Source organism: Triturus cristatus, chromosome 3_1 (genome assembly GCF_964204655.1).
Source record: "Triturus cristatus chromosome 3_1, aTriCri1.1, whole genome shotgun sequence".
NCBI classification, from domain to species: domain Eukaryota; kingdom Metazoa; phylum Chordata; class Amphibia; order Caudata; family Salamandridae; genus Triturus; species Triturus cristatus.
In genome coordinates this window covers 794,451,484-794,474,344 of record NC_140583.1, presented here as the reverse complement: position 1 = coordinate 794,474,344, position 22,861 = coordinate 794,451,484, and positions in this window count along the sequence as shown.

Genomic DNA, 22,861 nt, shown 5'->3' with positions numbered 1-22,861 from the left:
AAGCGATGACATCAGATTTGTCCTGCTCCTATATCTCAGGTGATCAGAAATATTCTTCCTGCAGAAATTTGCCACCACTTGCAAACCTGAATAGAGGGGGTATTTTTTGAGATGTGGCATTTGTCAACATTTTACATTTTGCAGTCGTAATTATAATTGATAATCTGATTTTTTTTCTTGTAATCCGACATTTTGAATGGAATTTCAGAGATATTTAGGCATGTTTTTATAGACAAACGTCAGGAAGCAGTTTGTACCCTCTAGCACTGTGCACTGCAGCACTTACTCTGGTTGTATGTCTGACATCCATACCGTGGCCTCGTCATCATTCACAAAAATGATGTAGCAGTGGGCCTAGATAATCTCTTATTAACTCCAGTAGGGTGATATTTCTGTAATAATATTTCTGTCGGGTGATATTCTGGTACCATCCTGCTGCGGTGTAGGCTTCGGTACAGTGTAACATCCTTTATATGAGACCTTACACACATCAATTACTGTGTTAGCTATTAAAAAGTTACAGTTCTGCTTAGGCACCCTCTGATTGTGTCTCCTGATTTTATTGCGATAAAATGTATCCAATCAAACCCTAAAAAGTATAGTACGGTTTATAACATGAAAAAAGAAAGCAAGCAGCAAATGGATGCAAGCGATTCAACATGCTAAAAGGATGGAAAAGAAGAGATCGCAAATACAGAAACACTCGTGATTTCCCGGAACTCTCCTCTCAGAACAGGCCTTCCAGGCAAGCACCGGTCTTCGTGTCTACTTCCTGTATTTCACTGTGGTGCTGAGGCACTCTTGCACATGCGCTGCAAGGCAGTACCATTCGTGTATCATCTGTTGCAAAAGGTGCTATGGGGCGGGCACATGTTTGCGACATGGCCCCTGAGGCAAGCCCACTCCTGCATTTTGACTTTATGCACATCTCTGTTCTGGACCCTGGGATCCAGCACATGCCTGCTTCGCTCAGTGCCCTATAGCAAAGCCTCACTCTTTCACCGGGCCTTGAGCTGTAGGCCCACTCTTGCACCATGCCCCCATCCGCAGTAGTCTGACCTTTGAACTGTACCCTGTGCCGAAAGCCCCACACCTAGGCCCTTTTAAGAGTAGCCCAATACATTGCGACCCGTGCACAAACGCATGTTTGTGCATGGGTCACAATTATACATTTGTCAGAGTTTACCACGCCCCAGTAATTACTGGCTGCGATAATGTCCTACCACCCCAGAGTCACATTGCAGCAGGTAAAACCTACCGAAATTTGAGGTATGAAAAATGCTCAGAAATAATAAGAAACTCTAATTCCAAAATCCAAATTTTTTGCACTATTTGCATGACTGTATTCGGAATAAATGACAAGTATACATCGTTATAAACGTGAACCTCAGGGTATGGGGTTTTAACAGGTGTGATAATTATTGTCACCCCACCCGTCCACTAGTAATGAGGGCCTTAGACAAGAAACATATACTGTGATCCGTATCACATCGCCTGCTTAATCCCCTGGCCGGCAGACCTACAAGTCTACTGGTTCCTGCCTGCTACGCATCCATACTTCTTTCCATAACCTATGATGCAATCTCACTCTTTTATTATGCCTTATGTCATACTTTAACATGATGCCATCTAAGACTGGAATACAGCTCAGAATAGGAGGGAAATATTGTGCTGCACCATTTTGTTGTGTGTGCTACAGGTCATTTATTGGGAGCAAGCTTGGCAACGCTACCTCCTTTGGCTATGTCGCACATTCCAACATGCATTAAATAACACTCTAACATTTGTAATTTACCTGTCCCTCACCCCTAAAACAGTTCCAGTCCCAACATTTGGCACCTCTTTCCCCTGAGCAATGATATCACCCCAATGTTATGACCTATAATCTTCATGTGTTCTTCATTTCTGTCCACCCACAGTGTTCTTGATTGTCTGGCCTGCCCGCCCATGTCCCTCCTCATCACATCGATTCCTCATTCTATCTCTCTTCCCCTACTTCCTCTACTCCTCCTTTCCTTGCTTGTCCATCTGTCTGTTTTTACTCCTTCACGCCACCATCCGAAAAACCCAAACCCTCTCCTACGGTGTTCTTTCTGTGCAATTATTACAAATGTGGAATTATTACTCCACACCCCCACACTCTATTAACTTTCAAAACATTTTCATAACTCTTCCAACTTTTCTGCTGCCTTTTCGTTCAGCTTCTCAGTATTGAATCTGTTCCCCATCAATGCAAGGTGTACCTTGTCATGCCTAAACAAAGTAAGCCATTCATACACAGTCTCAAAGTGCTGGATTACGCTAATCCCTTTGGCTTTACAAAGCCCTCAGACCTCCCTATTTATGCCTTTCCTAGCCCTGTTTATCGCAGCCAGGTTCCTTCCTGTACCCTCTCTGCAACAGCTGAGTCTAACAAAACAATGCCCCTCCCATCTCTCCTTCAGGAAGCCCGGGTCCTCTGTCATCGTTATATCAATTCTAGCCCAGTACACTGTAGAATCATTCGTGCCCGGGTGCAATATCACCATATTGGGGCCTGGCCACTTGCCCCTCAGTTCCCAAAGTGCAAGCGATAATAGCCCCCATCTCATTGCCCTAGTCTGAAACGCTGTATTACTGCCCTGTAGACTTCTATTCATCACTGCTGCCCACTGAATTGTTCCTTGACCAGGTCCCCAACTCCCCATACCCTCGACTCTCACATATTGACACATACAGTCACTCTTCCACCTACCTAGCCTTTTTTTTATATAACTTCACACATGCCTGAGATGTGGCGAGATACCTCTGGCAGGGGTGGTTGTGGCGCATTATCAAATGATTTTAACATAACATACCTTAACATGCCCAAACAGAAACCTTCTGTCACTGCTCTTATCCTGAACGAGTGCTTCCCACATTTCACTTTCCCAATCTTCTTCCGGTAAGCATTTCCTCATTATCTCCAGTACTTGTCTCTGCATCACCAGTGTCCCCTTCTTATGAACGAAAACCCACATTACCGTATAGCTCTTTATCTACAGATGCCACCCCATTATCCTTAACGGGCAAACATCTCTATCCCTGCACCTTCTCAGCCATACCATGTCACCCTTATCTTTGGCTCTGCTTTGCTCTTTTGAGCGCTTATGCCCACCTTGGCACTACCCCATGGCAGGTCTTGCATCACTACTCCTGCTTGACCTTTTGCACCCACCAGTTCCGATATTCCGAATACTCCGAAGAACAGGGTCATAAAAACAGCCCCAAAGAAGTCTTCCTCCCTGGAGGGGGTGCATGCACTTCTCAGCGAGCCTAGTCAACCTATGTGCTTCTATCATGACTAGTTTCCTTAATTTCCCCTTCTTCTCCTACTCCCTCGCCAAATCTTCCAAATTCATTTTCCTCAGTTCCTCCTCCCACTCCCATAGGGGTCATGTCTGAAGAAAGTTTCTATAGAAAGTGATTCCTGCCATCTTTTCCACAGTGGTCACTGGCGCTACCCCCTTTCTAATATGTCCCAATACGAGGTTGACCATGTTATCCCTAAGTTCTTCTAACCCCACTGCCCATCCATCATCTCCAATCTGCTCCCGGCTGCAGGAATAGTGACCAAACCATCCCCTTTTCTTTGTGTAGCTTCTGCTATAGATGCCCCAGATAGATGTGTAGTTCTCACGCCACGATGCCCTATAAATTCTGTGACACTCATAAGCCTCTCTCATCCACATCTCTGCCCAAACCAAAACATCTCCTCCACTGTGAATGAGATAGCAAGTCAGCTGCCCCTGTGTCCACTCCTGCAGTGTGTCTCACTCTGAACAAAACATTTCACTCCAGACTCACCAGCTCCATCTCAGCAACTGCAGTACAACTTATCCTTCCTCATCATTCTTTTTTATTAAATATACCACCGCCTCATTCTTAATCACAAATGTAAAATTCTAAGAATGCAGTGCTATTCCTCTTGCTTTTCCAAGACTGTAGCCATTTCTCTGTGCACAACTGCCCTTTCCAGTACATTCCAAAACCTCCTGCGCCTGATAGATGCATCTGAAAATATTTCAAGCACCTATTCTATGAATGAAATGAATTTCTCGAAGATGGAGGATACCAGTGAGCACCCGATGAGCATTGCATTGTCAACATAGTACAATCCTTTGAAATGAATGTCATCGGGGTAGACTAGCGAAAGTCGGAACGCGGACTTTATACTTGCCTTGCCCATCTCTGCTCCTCTTCCGCAGTTCCTTTCTATTTCTAAATCCAGGTCAACATGGCCATAAGTCACTGAAAAGTCCTTGTGGTCTATGAGTTCATTTAGTGAATTGTCCTCCGCCCATGCAAAGTAGCATTCTAGAAGGAATTCACCTTCAGCCTTCTTCCGTACTATACTCAGAGGTGAAATGAGCAAATCTGGCAAAAGGGGTTCCCTAAATGGGTTCCTTCGTAAACATCTCTTGCACCACCCTGAAGTTGTCATTGAATGATCTAAGGTTGTCTCCCAATATACTGTCTCTGGGTCCCTTGTCAGGAATCGTAAACCCTATATGCCCCATCCAGGTACTGTAATAGACAGGGATGCATGACTTCCGGTTTAATTGATGTAACTGCTTTCCCCCACCACCTATCAGTTGGTTGCCCTTGCCCCTACCCCCTAAACCTTGACCACATACACATGCAGAATGGAATGCTTGCCTCCACACCTGGAGCAGTCATGCCCAAATGTACATGGGTACCAGTGACAGGCTCCATTGTTGAAATTCCAAGTGAGCCCACTTGTACCTTTTCTTTTCCAGCCCCCAGTCCCCTTCCCTCCCCCTGCGATGGTACACTTGTGAAACAACATATATGGCATTGGCAAACTGCTTGCTGTGTACTCTGTCAGCAGTGTTCTAGTGGGCGTCCTGCATTGCAACCACTGTTCATTGTCCAAATAAGCCCAAGACTTCAGGTTCATCATACTCCTCCTGGATCTGAATTCCTCATAACTTATACACTCTCACACCTCAGCGAGGCCAAGCACCGAAGCTAATGCAGGCTGACCTAATGACGTTATCTATTTCCATAGTGACGCGCTGTTCTGCTGAGCCTTCTCACACATTATGCTGGTGTATATAATGAAGGAAGGCTGCTGCCAGGTGCAATATAAGTCAGTACCTTAGGCTACTTAGCTAGTTCTCTCTCCTCCTCCTCCTCCTCTCTCGAGCCTTCTTTGATTAGATCTCCCTGTATAACAATTTAAATATGTCCAGGCATGCATTCAGCTATGACTTTTCCACGGTAACCAAATGGTACTCAATAAGAGATGCCCCCAAAGGGTCCACTGCTCCGATGTATTATAACTTTGTTTGCCCTTCTGACTCCCTTACTGTTTTACTTCCTGTCCCAAACTTGCCCCGGTTTGTGTCTACTCCCTCTTCCATTGGCTTCTCCCCGACTGTTCCCATTGCCGGTAACTTTGCTGTACTCTCTTCCATGGTCTCCCGTGCCCCAACTCCACTCCCTTTTGTTGCTTATGTTGTCATGGCACCTGCATTCCTCATGCTTTTGATCAGTGCCTCAGTTGACATGGTAGGTCGAGTTCCATTCTTCTGGGCTGTCCTCACTCTATCCTCCTCCCCGCATCCTTTAGCCATGTCCATCAACTCCGTTTCACTTCATTGGTTGACTATTTTGACCACTTCCCACTCTTCGGTACTTGTTTTCACTTCCACTATTCTTACGTCTTCCTCTCCAAGCACACACCCTTTCTGACATCTGGCAATGTGACCTTGGCCCTACCCATGCACTTCCACCACTGTGGATGTGAGAGCAGCCCTATTCTTCATCATCTTTATTGTCCTTCTCTCCACACCAACCTCCTTCTCCTCCTAAGACTATCCCATTTCCTTGACATTCGCCCTTCCTTGTTCTGCAACTACTGTCCTGTCCATGGTATCTCCTGTGTACCTACGTTCCTTGAACGCTGGCATTCTACATTTCTGTTTTGTCGGAGAGGCCATCTAATGCTGCCTGCCTTTTAGGCCCAGGATCGTGGGCAGTGACTGCTGTCACTGTGGTTCAAAATCCTCCGACGTGACACTTCTTCCTTCCTTGTTTCCAGTGGGTTGAAGCCAAGCCAGTGACTCTATACCGAACCTTGCAACTTCCACTCTCACCTGGTAATCTTCTCCAGTTACCCCCAAAAGCTGGCAACATCCCTGCACCTAAGGCTCCTCTCCGAGAGGAATGTTTGGTCACCCAGACTCCTCTTGCTGCCCTCCTGTGTTGTGGGGATGGTTGCCACCTTTCCTTTGGGTCTCGTCGGCTCATGAGAGCCACTCTGCAAGTTGCGGTGACTCTAGTCTGGGCCCTTGAGTTGGGTGGTGAGCAGCACTATTCTTCAATTAGAAATGCAAACAGAAAACTCACATGCGTTAGGTTTTTTAAAAGCACACCATTCTGTGTTCTTCTTTGTACAGTTTATCACTCTCCCACCCAATAATAAAGACCTAAAGGGGCCATCCAGTGTAGAGAGAACAAAATATTGATGTTGTAAATTTTAAAATACATATAACTTTGGAAAAAAACGTTAAAATGAATTAAAAAATAAATTATAATTCAAAATTATAATTTACACAAAAAGTAAAAATAAAAAGTATTCTTACATAATATATAACATTAGAATACACATAAAAGAATGGAACACCACATAAACATATAATGGTTTATCATTTATAAAAAATACTAAAACACATTTTAAATTTACTTAATCATTAAATAAAAGAATTAATAATATAAGAAGAAATATTTTTATAAACCAAAAAATAGTGTATAATTTTAAAACTACACTGGAAAATAAACATATAATATAGTAGTCTAAAAATATTTCATTTTACATTTAATATAATCTAAATATCCTAAAAAAATCTGGGAAAAATAAGTAGTAACCAAATAACAATCCAAAATTTTGAAAAAGTAAATAAATCAAATACAAGTCAAATGCCTATTGATAGAGACTGGAGAGAATGCATACCTTGGGGGTTTAACATTTTGTATTCTATCTCCAATCTAACAAACATTGGAGAAAGTGCATACTTTTGGGACTTAGGTGTTAGATTTACCATTGGGGAAAGCATAGGAAAAACATTAAGGAAAGCACATAAATTGGAGGGATCAATGTACTATTTTGTATTCTAACTCTAGTCTAGCATATACTGGGGAACATGCATACATTGAAAGATTACATACAACAAACACAAAGAAAACACAAATAAAATAAACATCAACAGTTGTTTAATAAATGTAAAAAAATATTTTGAAAAATATAAAAATGAAAAACCATAAAAATGACAAATATGTCAGAATTACACAAAATTATTATTATTGTTAGCAAATAAAATATATAATAAACAGTATTTATCAACTACCACACCCCAGAGCACATAAACATAAAAGAAAAGTAATGAAATCTGTTATAATAAAAATGTTTTATTATAAAACTATAATTACAATATTTTTTTGAATACATATACTACCCACTCATTCTCCATTATAGACACATTCCAAAAACAATGAACAATAATTAATATACATTCTATAAATGACAATATCCACCTAAACCCAAATAAACAACAATATCCTTAGAAAGTACATTAAATGATATTTCACATAAAGGTTTATTGAGTTTTAAAATATGTAAACTATATAAAAAGCTAGATAAAATATAAAAATATTTAATTCATAAGTTATTACAAATTTAAATATATTTTACTGATGCACTACCCAGCCACTTCTCCAACAAACAAATAGTTTCGAAATTATTCAAACATATTAGAAAATAACAGTTAAAAAATCAATTAGGATAAATTAGTAAATAATGTAAAAAATCTAACCCCCCAAATTCCTGATAAACACCGCAACTGACAATTAAAATTGAATAAACCTTTTATAAAACTATTCAGCATGTACACAAATACTAAATAAAAATATCAAATAAATAATTAAAAATCAAATGATATATAATTTAAATAAACACTGTGTTAAAAAGACGTATTCCAAGAGTGCTTCTAGTGTAGAAAAGGTGGTTTATTCTTCATAACACAGGAACTCTAGCCACAGTAACCGCTCACTGTACAAGTATTCAACAATAAACTAACTCCTCACATTCAAAACCTAACATTCTAATAGAACTTTGGCAAAGACACTACTAATGGGAGAAATAGAGGGTGAACATGGGATAGAAAGGGAAGATACCATAATATATAAACATACACAGTAAAAGGTAACCTGTACAAATTCCACACAGCTTTCGCCCCCAAAAAGGAAAATCAAGAAGGAATACACAAAGGTGTGGATTACACTGTAATAAATGTTATTCTACTTTCACTATTCTGTTAAATTTCCAAATACGACCATCATCCATCTTGGCCGCACTGCGAAACACTTTTATGACTCTATAGGTTGAACTGTAATGTGAACCTTGACTTTTGCCAGGCATCTTGATTTTCACCTTATCTCCTACCTGGACTGGCTTGGGTTTAACTGCTTTACGAACATCATTGTTAATTTGTCTTTTGAACTATATCTGCCCCTCTTTCTCTCTGAAGAACCTTCCTCCTGTTTGTGACATATTTTTTCTTCTCCAATGTAGCCTTTATACCAGGGAGGATTTAGAGTGGTTTTGGGGTTTAAAGGAAACAAAAGGAGTAACAGCAGTGGTGGAGTGCGGCAAATACCTATATTGCTCAACCTTTCTCTTGACCGCTTGGAGCCAATTGTCCCCATTTCTTTTCGCAATCTGAATGGTCTCTTTGAGAACTCTGTTAAACCTCTCAACCATAATGGTTAAGAAAACACCTGGGCCGGGTGAAATAACAACCAGTGCGGGCATAACAATTTCAGATCAACAAAAAACAATGACAGTGAGTCTAGAAAAATATATATTCAAAATAGATATTTATTTGGTACAGTCTTATATGAAGAGAAAGCATAAACATTTTGATTTGTAAATATTTTTATATATATACACTGAAAAAAACATAGGTTTCAGGGGTGTTATAGTTAGCTGGACATTTCCCTTGTACAAAACCCTAGAAATTCCCCTGTTATAGTTAGTTCAGCTAACTATAACTCGCGCCCCTGCAATGCACTGCTGATGACGTCACATAATACATCACTCATGACTAGGGGTGGGCGGAATGTGCGAAAGCGACTTTAGAAAATTATCGCGAAAATGTTAAAAATCTCTGCAAACACGCGGAAATATCGCGAAGATGCGGAAGTTTTTTTCCTGCCCGTTTGCGGTATTTTCTGCGTGGTCGCGGCTCGCCAACTTACCCATGCGGTTGCTCGCGGTCGCGGCCATCTTGTTTTCACTCTTCTCGCGGTGCATGATCGCGAGAAGAAAGACGTGATCGCGCGACGCATGACGTTAGTGCAGGCGCGAACTGTCGCGAGACAGCGCAAATGGCTACCAACAATCCAACATCTCGTGGAGAACGCGACCGGATCGGGAAAACTTGTCGGCGAACGCGGGGATTCAGGTAAGGCGATCGCGCGCTAGAATGTATTATTTTACAGCGCGAGCAAGAACCAAATTATTGCTAAGCTGCGGAATGCGGAAATTTTTAAATTTTCTCGCTCTCCGCGAAACGCGAAAATGTCAAATTATCGCAATTTCCGCGAGCGGAACGGAAATGTAGCCCAGGCCTACTCATGACATGGTCAGTGACATCACTGATGACATCAATGATGACATCTCAAATGACATCACTGATGACATCACTGATGACATCATCCATTGAGTATGTGTTTCTGAACAGTTTTAATATGTTTAATATATAAAGGGAAAGGCCTGTTGAAAAATAAGTGGGTGTACAAGTGTGTGAATGGATGATTTTCTAGGTGCGTAACTGACTCTATAAGTGAGTCATTAAATGTATCTTACTGCAGACTAGTGACTAAACTGTGTGAATGTCTGTATGTGTCTGTGTGTTGGTGTATAAGTGGCTGCATGGTTTTGTGAATAGCTATATGAGTGCCTATATGGGTTATTGATTGGTTGTCTGAGTATCTGTATGGGTGCCTGAGTGTTTGTGTGGGTAGGGTGTGTGTGACTCTGTGACTAGATGTGTGAGTGGGTGATTCAGTGGGTGCATGGATTTAAAAGTGCATCTGTGATGGACTGTATGGTTGGGTGAGTGTATGTATGGGTGTGTTAGTGATTGAATGTATATCTCAGTTATACATGTGTCACTAACTACATATGTGAAACGCAGTGCGTATGTGTGTAAGAGTATATAACTATCTATATGTGAGAGTGTGTGATTTTGGGAGTGGCTGTATGCGCCATAGTGCAAGGATATCTGTGTCATGTGCTGTTTGTTTTTCTGCAGGAAGACACAGAATTTGTTAGTATTTTTATGAGTAAGTGAACTTGAGTGTTTTTAACTGTATAGGTGAGTACATTTTACTGTGATTAATTATTTGCATGACTGACTAGATGTGTCAGTACCTCAATGGATGATTGGCGGAGTGTGAGTGTCTATATAGGTGTATAAATGCACAGAGTGACTGTAAGTATGAGTGACTGTACAGGTGAGTGAGTGGAGATGTATGTAGACCTAAGAGTCAATGAGTGGGTGAGTAGTTATTGGTATTGGAGTATCTATGGTTGTCAAAATGGCCGTCTGAATTTTTTGTCGGTGTATCAAAGGTTATATTAGGGTTTGAGAAGATGCACTAATTTATCACATGGATGACGTCATGAGTGATGTCATCAGTGATGTCATTTGAGATGTCATCAGTGATGTCATCAGGAATGTCACTGACCATGTCATGAGTGATGTAATATGTGACGTCATCAGCAGTGCATTGCGGGGGCGCGAGTTATAGTTAGCTGAACTAACTATAACAGGGGAATTTCTAGGGTTTTGTACGAGGGAAATGTCCAGCTAACTATAACACCCCTGAAACCTATGGTTTTTTCAGTGAATTTCTAAGGTTTTTTTAAAGGCCAATTCATAACTATAACTCCCCTGAAACCTTTGGTTTTTTCAGTGAATTTCAAAGGTTTTTTAAATGCCAATTCCTACCTATAACGTGCATGAAACCTATGGTTTTTTCAGTGAATTTCAAAGGTTTTTTAAATGCTAATTCCTAACTATATCAGGCCTGAAACCTATGTTTTTTTCAGTGAATTTCAAAGGTTTTTTAAATGCTAATTCCTATCTATAACTTATCTCTGAAGATATCATGTTTAATGATTTTCAGTGTGTCATTTCATTAATTACATTTTTGTTTAAATACTTTTTTATCACCATTTTTTAAACTTATTTTTTCAATTAATACTTTTAAAAATTAAAAAATAATATTTGAACTTAATGGGTTTTTCAAACATATTTTTTTATAGTTTTCAAAATATTTTTGTAACTATATGTGCAAAACTTTATTTTATATATTTTTTTCCATGTTTTTGGATCCGCGCACCCAACGCGAGAGGATCCGTGCACCAAACGCGATAGGATGCGCGCACCGTGCGCGCATTTTGCCGTTTTTTCTTTTTTAAAAAGGGGGCCCCAGGGGGTCCTTCTGGGACCCCCTAAGCACCTCTAGAGGGTCAGAGTATTTCCACTCTGCCCCCTTTATATGTTTTACACACTTATTCCCCTTACTTAATCAGCCTCGCTTCTACTGAGGCAGAAAATGGCCGCCAACAGTTCCTGGTTTCGAATGTAGAGAGACACTCGACAGCCAATTAGCATTCAGCGCGCGATCGGGAGGGTGCGCTCTCGGTTCGGGGAGGGTGCGCTTACGGTGCGGGTACGGTCTGCGGATCCTCCACGGCCATAGATATCACTAACTTTTTTACCCTAATTTTCTCAGGAACTACTGAACAGATTCACACCATATATGCAAAAGGCACGAGTCCGAACTGAGGACTACCTCTTTGCCAAATTTGGTGTCATTCCGTTCAGCGGTTCGGGCTGTAGCTGCGACAACAGATCCTATGGGAAATTGCATGGGGAAAACGCGTTTTGGGACCCCCCTTTTTTCTCGGCCCCCGCTTGACGGATCACCGCAAAACTTTCAGGGTAGGAGCGGAGCGGAGCTGGCCAAGAGTTTGGAAAATTTTGCGAGGATTCGTCAACCGGCGCCAACGTTATTCCAAAAAGAATGTTGCGGATTTCCTATGGAAAATAGGTCCTAACTATAACTATCTACTGGCAACCGCCAGTAGATAATATATATATATATATATATATATATATATATATATATATATATATATATATATATTACTTCAACTCCTGTTCTCGCACTCGTTTTGCCACTGCAGGTAGGAGCTCGGACCACAATTTGGTGCTTAAAATCTGTTTATTGACTGCTCACAAGCACAGCCATTACGCGTTTCGAGCCCACAGGCCCTTGATCACATGACGCAAATAGCAGTCTCTACTGGGCTTTTGACCATTTTTTTCATTTTTTCAAAGGTGCATTTTTTCTTTTTAAAGTGACAGGTGCTTAAAAAATCTCTAGTAGTATCGTATTTGAAATGGCAATGGACATAGAGGAGTTACTTAATAGCTAGACATATGCCTAAATAAATAAATTAATATCCATTGTTATAAAATCCCTGTAACAATAAATATATAAATATATAAATATATAAAGCTACCATTGACTTAAATACAATAAACAAATTATAATTTAAGAACTGCATAAAATGTCATGTAACAATTCCCATATTGAAATGTGGTTTTATGTCTGACATAGTGTCTCAATAATAACATTTAACCATTTGAGTATATTCTTGATATTTCCCAAAAATAGGCTCCGATATTTGCAAATGGGTGCCACTCGCCGAAGGAGTACTTGCCTGATCCAAGCCCTTGCCAGAAGCTGTGCGGAGCCCTGCCGGGCATTGATTTTATTGAACCTGGAAGCGGGGAGCCCCTGTGGACCTAGTGAATCGCCAGAGGGAGTGTGGGGGAGGAGGACGGGACTGCGAGGTCCAGCAGGCTGTGCGGGTTGTATTGAGCACACCTGCAGCCTCTTCCCGTGACCCCGCCCCTTGCTGACCGGAGAAAACAGCTCGCGGCCCCCGCTACGCGGGAGCCACTCGCCGAAGGAGTACTTGCCTGATCCAAGCCCTTGCCAGAAGCTGTGCGGAGCCCTGCCGGGCATTGATTTTATTGAACCTGGAAGCGGGGAGCCCCTGTGGACCTAGTGAATCGCCAGAGGGAGTGTGGGGGAGGAGGACGGGACTGCGAGGTCCAGCAGGCTGTGCGGGTTGTATTGAGCACACCTGCAGCCTCTTCCCGTGACCCCGCCCCTTGCTGACCGGAGAAAACAGCTCGCGGCCCCCGCTACGCGGGTGCCACTCGCCGAAGGAGTACTTGCCTGATCCAAGCCCTTGCCAGAAGCTGTGCGGAGCCCTGCCGGGCATTGATTTTATTGAACCTGGAAGCGGGGAGCCCCTGTGGACCTAGTGAATCGCCAGAGGGAGTGTGGGGGAGGAGGACGGGACTGCGAGGTCCAGCAGGCTGTGCGGGTTGTATTGAGCACACCTGCAGCCTCTTCCCGTGACCCCGCCCCTTGCTGACCGGAGACAATAGCTCGCGGCCCCCGCTACGCGGGTGCCACTCGCCGAAGGAGTACTTGCCTGATCCAAGCCCTTGCCAGAAGCTGTGCGGAGCCCTGCCGGGCATTGATTTTATTGAACCTGGAAGCGGGGAGCCCCTGTGGACCTAGTGAATCGCCAGAGGGAGTGTGGGGGAGGAGGACGGGACTGCGAGGTCCAGCAGGCTGTGCGGGTTGTATTGAGCACACCTGCAGCCTCTTCCCGTGACCCCGCCCCCTCTATTCCCGACTAATTTAAGACCGGAGGACTTCACGCGTTAGCGGGACGCGTGTGCGGGACATCGCCCGGGACAAAGCCCGGACTAAGGGCGGACCCTCTAAGACCCTCATAGACACGAGGAGACTGGACTGGGCAAGAACCTCTGCCCGACCATCGTTCAACATAGACTAATCGTGTAAGTGTTTGTTTGTGGGGCTCATCGTACGTACATCATGTCCATTGAAATCCCAACATTGGAGTTACCTGGCCATGTGAAGTCGGTGGGCTTGGTAGACGGAACATTAGACAGGTATTTTAAGAAATCCCTACTCGATCCTTCTATTACCCCTACCCTTGAAGAACTACGAACTGAACGACGGCGGTCGATTGAAAGCTTAAAGAACAGACCATTGCCGCTGTCACCGGTGCTAATGAGCTCCAAGGGCGATATTTGCACTACCTCACAGGATAGTATCCCTCTAATATTTAGAGAAGGTACATCTACGAGGGAACCTGAACTCTTGGGCACAAATAGCAATCAGGTAGACACAGTTACTACTCCCGGTATCATTAATCCAGCTGTGATAACTAAAGCGCAAATTACCCCAATTCCTACACATATAAAAGTAGTCAACAGTAGGGTCAAAAAAGTTACGCAAGTTAAAATTCATGGCCCCCCTCCGGCTAAACGGCGTAAAAGTAACCTTTCCAAGAGGAAATTTAATCATGCAGACTTTGGTACGAAAAAGGGTGTTAGTACCAAAGGAGGATTGGTTAAAGTACTAGACGAAGGAAGGAAAGGAATTTCTCCAACGCATACATGTGTAACTACGTTTACCGACCCTGTTATTCCTATTATCGATAGCCCCCCTGCGATGGGAAAGATACAGGCATCTCCAGACAGGGTCCTGATTGGGAGCATAGAGTCCATAATGAGGACCTATTCCCTGGCTATCATAGAAAGACTTGATAAACTAGAAGACAGACTTGGGAATATAGAACAAGAACTGGAGAAAAAGCTCGTACCCAACAAAGTACCGTTTATTCTCCCTATACAAGCCCCAACGGTACCTTCTTCATCAGGGACATCCGCTACAATAACATTAACTACCCCTGAACAGATTATTACTCAGCCTCAACCCTCAACTTGTATGAGTGGAAGTGTATCAGGGAATATCCCTGTTGGACCTAATAGTAAATCTATATCAGAACAGGCTGAAATGTCCAACGGACAGCGGAATAACTCTGGCCAAGCCGTAGGGAATATAAATAGAGAGAGAGGTAACGAGCAACTGGCCCGAGATAAACTTAACAAGGGTCCTCTTCCAGAACTTCCGCCAGAAGCAGTACCCCTAGTGGTAGTTCTTACTGGGGTGCCGGAGCTGGAGAAAGATAAACGGGAGAGCTTTACCCAGTTGAGAAATAAAATATCACACTGGCTAAGTCTACATAGACCTATTACAAATAATATAAATGGAGAAATTATTCATGTCCGCCGCCTTCCCTGGTTGGGAGGAAGACCCAAGGATATTGAGGGAGATATAGTGGTCATTAATTTTAGAGATCGGAATGCCGTCCACTTTATACTTAATTGGCCGACAGACCACGATAGCAAACCTATTACCCCCCGCCCTCTAACCTATTTTTACCCTCGCTCAGTGGTGTTTCCACCAAATCATCATTCACAGCGAGCTCCCCCCCCATTTTTATCGAGGCAATTGCAACCAAACCCATATTGCCCACCCATCTACAATAATGGACCTATGTTTAGTGAGAGGCAACCTCCACCAGCAGTAGATCTGTATGGGTGGAATATTATAGGCCCAAGATATAACCCTCTAATACATAGGAGAATGGAACAGCTCAAACCTTTTACACCCCTAGATACCACCAACAGGTTTGAGGTGTTTAGTGGACTGGAAGATTGCGATTGATGCCATCGAGTCATAGGGAAGGGGGAGAGGGATTTTGGTGGGGATAGCGGGGGAGATATGGGCGGACGAACGGGGGAAAAAGGTCTAATAGATATTGATACACCCATTGGATACAACGTTATATGTAGTACTGGGGGTTGCACAAGTAATTTTGCCCAGTTTGACTGCAACCTCAAGGCTCTTTCCCCGGCTAACGGAAGCAGTAGTCAAATCTTACCAATTGTAGATCACGTGCCAGGGGATTTAACCCATGTTCACATCTTGCCCCCTTTATCCACCGAGGCTGATAGTTTAATGGAACGGGGTTATAAGATGGCGAGCTGGAATATAGCGGGATGGAATAACAAGGTAGAACGTCTTGGATGGTTAGAATTTATAACCCAGTTTGATATTCTGTGTCTCCAGGAGACTTGGGCGGCCGAAGATGTCTATCTTGATGGGTATGTTGCCTATAATTGCCATGCCCAACCATCCAACATGGGGAGAGCCAAAGGAGGAATGGTAATACTGCTTTCTGTGAGTCTACCGGTTCGAGTAAAAATACACCGGATAGTCGGTCAACACTCTCAGTTGCTGTGGTTACAAAATAGGAATGGGCGAAATGTTTTAGTTATAAATCACTACAACAATGCCTTTAACCACTTAAATACTGACACGGTTGATGAACTTGAAGCTGAGGTGGAAAGCCTATATGGGTGTAATGACGTGCACTTTGACATTTTGTGGGGTGGTGATCTTAACATCTACATGTGTCCACTTGCTGGCGATAGGGTGTGTGGGTATGAGGATGATGGGGGGGATGAACAGACCCACTTTATGCACTCGGTTTATGGGGATTCTCTTAATTCGTTTTTGTTAAAAATGGATTTATGTATTATGACACCTAGGGGTGACAGTGAGGGTAATTCGGTACCAACCTTTATTGGTAGGAACTGTGCCACGATTATCGATTACCTCATTGTCTCTACCAGTATTGTAGCCAAGTGTTCCTTACCTGTAATAGTAGATCCGTCACTTAGTGATCATAATTGTTTAACAATGTTTCTTTCTTTGTGGGGGGTCAAAGAAATGATGGTACATGGTGTAGTGACAGATATAGTCCCACACAGACCCAATGGCCCTAGAATTAAATGGGGTAGGCAAAACGAGGAACATCTACTTTGTACTATCGTGTCAGCCTGTATAGAAGAGGTGGAATGCTGTCTTGAACCTGGAAAGAATAATGTTGACATTCTAGTTAGTTTCGACACTATTAATAAAAATGTTGCTGAAATTTTAACTGGAAGAATAAAAAAGGGCCCTAGGAGTAATGGGGGATGGTTTAACAGAGAATGTACCAAATCTTTACAAAGACTTAAAGCTGCTCTCAAGGGAAAACCGAGAGATAAGGAAGCAGTTAATACCCTCAGAAGGGAATATACAATTCATCTGAGGGATAGGAAACAGGAATTAAGGGAAGAGGCTTGGAACAACCTGACTAAAGCAGTGGACCTTAAGGATACCAAGCTTTTTTGGTCCACGGTAAATAGCCCCTTCCTTCAAAACGAAGATGTCCCGGTAATGTCAGCCCAGGTATCTGAGGAACAATGGGTGTCTCACTTCACTAGTATTTTCAACCCCGAAGGATTAGCTGAAGGGGGGGATAATGAAAGTATGGCATTAACCCCCATACCTCTTAATATTACAATCTTAGAGGTAGATGCAGCCATTCGGGCTAGCAAGGGGGGAAAGGCACCGGGCCCGGATGGGGTACCCGTTGACCTTTATAAAGCTGAGATCTCCATTTGGAGCCCATTGTTAACAAAGGTTTTCAATGCAGCTGCGACGATTGCGGCTCCACAGACCTGGGGGGAATCAATCATTATTCCGGTATATAAAAAAGGGGATAGGGGCGAGGCAAAAAATTATCGCCCGATCTCCCTTCTTACTGCTTCCCTAAAAATAATGAGTAGAGTATTATTAAGTCGTCTGGAAGAATGGGTAGAAGACAACGGGATCCTTGCGGATTCACAGTATGGATTTCGCAAGGGGTTGGGCACTATAGAACAGTGCATCAATCTAGATCTCATTATATGTAAATATACACGAGCCAAACAAGGCTCGTTGTTTCTTTGTTTTGCCGATTTATCCAGTGCCTTCGACTTGGTTGACCATGGTCTTCTGTGGTCAACCTTGTTGGATATGGGGGCACCTCAAGATATTATTTATTTCCTGGCCCAATTGTACAGGAATCTGACAGCAAAAATACGATATGGGCAATCGGGGGAGTGTACCCCTAGTGTTAAAATAGGATCAGGTATCAGGCAGGGATGTGTTCTTGCACCTCTTCTTTTCTCCCTTTTTATTAATGCGATTGAGACGGAACTTCGCTCCATAAGTGCAGATGTACCGACTGCAGGCGGCTTGCCCATCCCAATTCTGCTCTACGCGGATGACGCGGTTCTGCTCTCTCAAACCCCTTTAGGGCTGCAAAAACTAATGAATAAATTTGCAGATTTTATCAAGGGGAGGAAATTAAAAATTAATAATTCAAAAACTTTTATAATGCCCTGTGGGAAGAAAATTAAGAACTTAAGGCCCTTCACAGTTATAGATCAAACCATAACAGTGGTGGATAAATTTTGTTATTTGGGTATCACTTTTAATAGTGGGGGGATGTGGACCTCTGAAATGACAAATGTTAGAGCCAAGATGGCAAAGTGCTCTTTTGGCCTATTTAGGTTTGCATCCAAGCTAGGCTCAAGACGGATATTCGACATGTTATACCTATACCGACATAAATGTGTTGCTCTGGCTCTATACGGATCAGGAGTGTGGGGCCACTGTAACAATAACATGCTCCAGGTAGAGGAGAACAAATTTATTAAAAAACTTCTTTGTCTGCCATCTTCTTCTTCAACAAAGTTGATCCATCAAGAGTCTGGCTTAGAACATCTATCAGACCTGATTAGATTAAGACCCCTGTTAGTATGGAGATCTATCTGGTCGAAGGAACAGACTGGTTTTACTAGAAAGATAATCTCCGATTGTCTAAACCTGGATAAATGTTCCCGTATCCCGTGGCTTAACTATATCATTCGAACGTTTGATGACCTTTTTAATTTTAGGGTTTGTGATAACCCTTCCTGTGTTTTAGACATCACGAAGACTGAGATTAAACATGAATTTCTGAGGGTTAGCAGGATGAAGCGTATCGCAGCTACTGTCCAGTTCTCCACACATGTTTTTTATGACAAATATAACAAGGAAGAAATGGGGCCCCCAGGATACCTCAATATGGTTAATATTCGTTCCCACCAATTTGTGTTAACAAGACTTCGGATGGGGACTGTTCATTTGCTTGTTGCATATCCTGAAATGAAGATATATACTACTGCCCCCTGTCCGTGTGATGGGACTACTAAACAAAGTACGGAGCATTTTTTACTGCTATGCCCTCTTTATCTCCATCTTCGAAAAATATACCTGAAACCACTTTTTAAAAAATATAAAGTATTTAATATTGTTTCAGCCATGGGGCTTTTATTTGGGCTTAACTCACAGGACATTTGCTATTTTACTGCTGTATATATTTTAAAATCGATATGTATGAGGAAAAGCACCGTTTTATGACATGTGATTAATTTAAAATTTGCTGAAACCTCATGTTTTTATATCTATGTATGTATGTACTTTTATGATCATTAATTTATGATCGAATAAAGTTTTTGAATTGAATTGGAACTGTGTTAGTAAATTACGCTATATGGTTGGTGTCATTCAAGGAGTTTGTAAATTCTATGGCCATATCCTAATTTCAACAAATTGGTCTTTTGCGATATTACTAAATAAACTTATATGTGTAAATTGTGATGTGTGTATTGTTTATTGTATACACCTGTACCACCTAATCCTAAACCCATAAGTGTGACTGTGATAAGAACAGAGAGACAGTTGCAGTTTACTCTTAGCAAAATTGTTAATTAACTATTCTTTTCAGAATTAATTTTAGACTCTTAGATTGTACGACTTAATTTATAGGCAAGTGTAGAGATCCTCCGTTCCGTTGAGGCCCAATGGTTGTTTACTGTCTAATTGTAAAATGTACCTGGTTTCCAACTTTCTTAAGGCTTTTCCTCTATTACCCCCCCTCTTTTGTTGTGTGGCACGCTATCAATCAAAAAATATTTTAAGCCATTAGGATCTCCATTGTGTGACTCTTCAAAATGGCGTGCTACGGGGTAAGTTTGATCTTTGTTTTTTATGGCTCTCATGTGCTGGAGTATCCTTTTGTGGCCTTGGAGAACCGTGCTCCCAACGTATTGAAGGCCACATGGACACTCCAGCACATAGATCACATATTCAGTTTTGCATGTCAAGTTTCTATGTATAGGTATTTCTTTATCACTGAAAGGTGTACTGTATGAGGATTTGTTTTCTCCATATTGACATGCTTTGCACGATGTGCATTTGAAAAAGCCTTTACGTTGGTTTAACCAAGTAGTCTTTTTGCCATCCCAAGGGTCATTATTGACCAATTCATCCCTCATTGAAGGCCCTTTGCTGTATGTGATTGCTGGTTTGATTGGCAAAACATGGCCAATGATAGGATCACTTAATACAAGCGGCCAATTTTTCTTAATGATTTTATTAATGGCTTTTGCTTGTTTACTATATTCAATTATGAATCTGAATGTTTCCACATTTTGTGAAGATTCTTGTTGAATGTGACTACTGTTTGTAATGTCGCTGCTAGTCTGTATTTTCAGAAGACTATCCCTGCTGATTTTGCTGTTTCTTCTAATAGCTATATCTATTGTTTTTTTGGAATATCCCCTATCAAGAAATCGTTTTGTGCTAGCCACCTGATATATATAGTATATATATATATATAGTCAAACAAGTTGATCAATTGATATTTTCCTTTATATATGTCATTTTTATAAAACCAAAGTTACAATCATTCAGTGTTGTAGTTGCAAAAATGAGTAATACACAATTTAGTATTCAGAGGTCAGAAAGACCTAGTTATTTACAGCAGACAGTTCAATAATGGAATCCATGATCACAATACAGCAGTATGGCAATTGATAAGGGCGATGTGTGGAAACTGACGGTATGTTGTTGTACTATGCCTGTTTCAGCAATGCCTTCATCAGGGTTCCGTGTCAGAAATCACTGAGGTATACAATGGTTTAGTGTTGTCCCAAAAGTCCATTGATTTCATCAATAGACGGAGGGAGGTATTTAGCATGTTTTTCTAAGCAGATGAGCTGAGAAATCCAGTATATTAGTAGGACTTATGATGAAACTCCTTTATGATAAAATCTTGTGAAGCGTTCAGAGGCACATGGCGCTGATATGGAAATTATGAAAATTCCCTTGGTCAATAGAGTTTGGATCAATTTTTCACCAATTGATCGTAGATTCACAATATATGGCCTTTAAATATACGAAGCCATTTAGAGGTATAAGAATGACGCCTCACGCGCAGTATTTCTCACTTCCTCAGTAAGATAGTGTCTAAGTGCACCTGTGTTTTCTCTGCCATCCGGATCCCTCCATTGTAACTTTGTAATTGTGCATACTTATCCTGTAAATGGTCGCGCATCCCAATGATCACTGAAAGCATCAGTTTCGATGGAGCACGGAGAGGAGGCAGTCCGTGGTTGCGGTGATACTGACACTTGCAGTGATCTTTGGAATGCGTGACCATTTGGCCCATGAGTCTCATAGAAGTGGTTCGCGGGTATGGAGAACAACAGCAACCACTTGGTCCAGTGTGATTCATAATAGAGGTGAAGACTGGTTTCCCCACCAGCCCTGATGAAGTTACCTAAATAGGTTGGCAATGAAACATGTCAGCCATTTGCTCCTGAAATTGGTCAAATATACGCCATTTTTAATTGATGACGCTCACGGCACTAATAAAGTTACGTCTTGCAAGTGAGTTGTACCCCATTTTAAATTTCGAGAACTGCATTGTTTCTTTTCTCACAGGGACCAGCGGGCACTGAGTGACACTAGCACTGACAGAAGGCATGTGGTGTCTGCATGTGGGGGCCACCTGCATTTGCATGCACAACGTGGCAGACACCACACGGTGCCTGCCACGTTGTGCATGCAAATGCACCACATGTCTTTTTTAAATTGCTGCGGGTGCTGCTGAAAGCACCGCCCGCCACAATGTGTAGTCACCAATTATCACCAATTACTTGGCAATGAACAACACACCAGACATCTCAGTGACTACACTGTGGGAAGATTTAAAAGCAGTCCTTAGGAGGGAATTGATCGCCATATCTGAGGCAGAGAGCAAATCTAGGCGGGACAAGAGAAACAACCTAGGTAAGCAAGTGCAAGGACAAGAACACATTCACAAACGTACAGGGGCCCCACGAGTTTGGAGACAACAAGAAGCAGCATGTGCTTAATTAACAGGAATAGATAATGACAGAGCTGAATACGCAATGCTGCCACTCCGACACTCTTTTTATGTGGGAGGGAATAGGAGCGGAAGGCTTCTAGCCAACAGGCTTTCAGCTCAAAGGCAAGCAGCGGCAGTGGACTCATTAACAACAGGAGATGGTACTGCAGTGGTGGAGGATGAGAGTATAGCCTCTATATTCCAGGATCTATACACTGAACAAAACTTAAGTCTGGACTGTCTAGACCACTACCTCGCAGCGGCGCACACACCGCAATTGACATAGGAACAGGCAACCAGCCTTGATAGCCCGTTCCATACAGAGTAGATAGTCTCTGTTATAGAGTGTTAGAAGCCACTAAAATCACTGGGCCCTGGCGGTTTCCTTGCCCTATTCTACAAGATGTTTTGCACCGTCCTGGCCCCAATTCCGAAAGACTTTTCAATTCTATTACAGGTCCCACAACGTTGCCAACTTCTATGCTCATCACGGTTGTTGTAGTCATCCCTAAACCTGGGAAGGATAAAAACACAATGTAGTTCATACAGCCCGATATCTCCCCTCAACGTAGACCTTAAATTGTTTACTGGTATTTTGGCTGCATGCCTGGGACCTCTCATGCTGGGCCTGATAGACCAGGACCAGGTGGGCTTTGTTCCACATAGGCAATGTAGTGATATTACCAAACGTGTCCTACATTTGGTGGATAAGGCCAC